Consider the following 2250-nt stretch of genomic DNA (forward strand, 5'->3'; position numbering starts at 1 on the left):
GGGGGGGCCGGACCCCCCGGTCCCGGCCGGGGGCGGGTCGCTCAGGCGGCGGCGGGGCCGGGGGCAGCGGGAACCGGCCCGAGCATCCTCCCGCCGCGCAGCCCCCCCCCGCTCCGGTAGCAGCGGAGGATGGAGGGGGGTCCCGCTCTGCGGCTCCCGGTGCGACGGAGGGGGGTTGGGGGGGGGGGTTGAAGGGCCCCGATGCAGAGCAAGGAGGGGGGGGCGGCGGCTGCGCCAAGGGGGGAAGGCACCCAAAAAATCCGCGTCCCCCCCAAGAAAAGAAGCAATTCCCAAAGGATCCAAGCGGCGCGAGGGAGGGAGGGAAGCGGCGGAGAGGGGCCCCCCCTTGGCACCGGGGGTCGCCGTCAGCCCCCCGGTAGCAGCGGGGCGGTGGAGCCCATCGGCCCGGGTTGCGGCAGAGCCTCCGCGATGCTGCTGCTGCTGCTGCTCCTCCTCCTCTTCCTCCTCCTCCTGCCTCTGCTCCCGCTCCCCCCCTGCCCGCGGGGCTCTTCCTCCTCCTCCTCCTCCGCCGCCCCGGGAAGGCTCAAATGAGCGCGGTGATGGAGCGGGGCGGGGGGGGAATGGAATGGAATGAAATGGAATGGAATGGAAGGGGGGGCTGCAGGCGGGTAAAAACGGCTGCGAAACGCATGTTCAAAAACGGGTGCGGAAAAAAAGGGTGTGCAAAAATGGGTGTTCAAAAAGGGGTGTTGAAAAACGGGTGTACAAAAACGGGTGTGCAAAAACGGGTGTTGAAAACAGGTGTTCAAAAATGTGTGTGGAAAACGGACGTGCAAAAACGGGTGTGCAAAAACGGGTGCTCAAAAATGGGTGTGCAAAAACGGGTGTGCAAAAACGGGTGTTCAAAAATGGGTGTGCAAAAACAGGTGTTCAAAAACGGGTGTGGAAAAACGGGTGTTCAAAAATGAGTGTGGAAAAACGGTTGTTCAAAAATGGGTGCTCGAAAACAGGTGTTCACAACCGGGTGTGGAACGGGTGTGCAAAGCCCCAGGGGTGAGAGCCTCCTGTGTGCAGAGCCATGGGCATGGAGAGCCAGGGCTGTACAGGGGCACATTTGAAGGTGTGAACCCGCACATGTGAAGGCCTGCACGGGCACGTGTGAAGTTGCGCATGGACACAGCGTGGGGGGGGATGGCGGGTGGGGACACCGTGGCCATGGCAAGGGGGGTCCATTGTCCATTGCCTGGAACTAGGTCGCCTGGTGCCCCCAGCCCCGTGCCTGACGTCAGCGCCTTTGTCCCGGCCCTGCTTTTGTCCGGCCCTGCAGCTGCTCTGCCACGAAGCCAGTGCAGAGAAGGGGGGCCTTAACCCACTTCCCCCCGTACCCCGAATCTGCCCCGTCCCTATCCCTGCTACCGGGGGCATCGCCTCGGGGTGTTGGGGAACCCCAAAATCCCGGTGAGAGCACACCGGTAGAGCAGGGCCCCACCGGAGGCCAGGGGCTGGTGCCATCGCCGCAAGGGGACGTGGTTCCCTCCATCCCGGTGCATCCCGGCCCCCCCCCATGTCCTGGCAGCAGGTGCCCGGTGCAGATGGACGTCCCGCAGTGCCGGCAGCCGGTGCGGCCACAACCGGGCTCAGCTGCCAGTGCTGCCGGATGGGGGGGTCTCCGGGGCTGGGGGGGGAGATGGAAGGAGCAGGAGAAGGGAAAAGCCGGATGCATCCGGTGACACCTGACACCGCAGAGATGGGATGTCCCGGTTGTGTCATTCCGGTCACACCATGTCCGAGGCCGGTTTGTGGCTTCAGAGCTGGAGCTGGAGCTGGCGCCGTGGTGATGCCACAGAGATGGGATGGGGATGCTGTGGCATCTGTTGGTCCATGGGGACACATTGGAGCTTCCCTGGGACTCAGGAGCACCATGGCAAGGCCACAGTGGGACGGTGACACCCCGGTGTCCCCCCGTGGACCCAAACTGGGGTGCACAAAGGCCCAGAAAGGTTGGGGGGGTCCCTTTGTAACCTGTCCCCAGTGGGAGGCCCTGTGGACCGGCAGTGGCAGTGAGCTGTGGTGTCACCGTGCCCTGGTGACGCTGCCGTGGTGTCACCGTGCCATGGTGTCACTGTGCCAGGTCACCCGGTTCTGCCCATCCCTGGGGAAGGGGTTCCTGGGGAGGATAATCCTGGTGACCCCGTTTAGGTGCCATGGTGCATATATGTGTAAAGGCAGTGCACATGTATGTGCCAGGCGGCTGCACACATGTGTAAAGGTGGTGCACATGTATGTGCG

Source organism: Pezoporus wallicus, unplaced genomic scaffold, assembly GCF_028554395.1.
Source record: "Pezoporus wallicus isolate ANWC-B61680 ecotype Strahan unplaced genomic scaffold, APGP_CSIRO_Pwel_v1 contig_14213, whole genome shotgun sequence".
Taxonomy (NCBI): Eukaryota; Metazoa; Chordata; class Aves; order Psittaciformes; family Psittacidae; genus Pezoporus; species Pezoporus wallicus.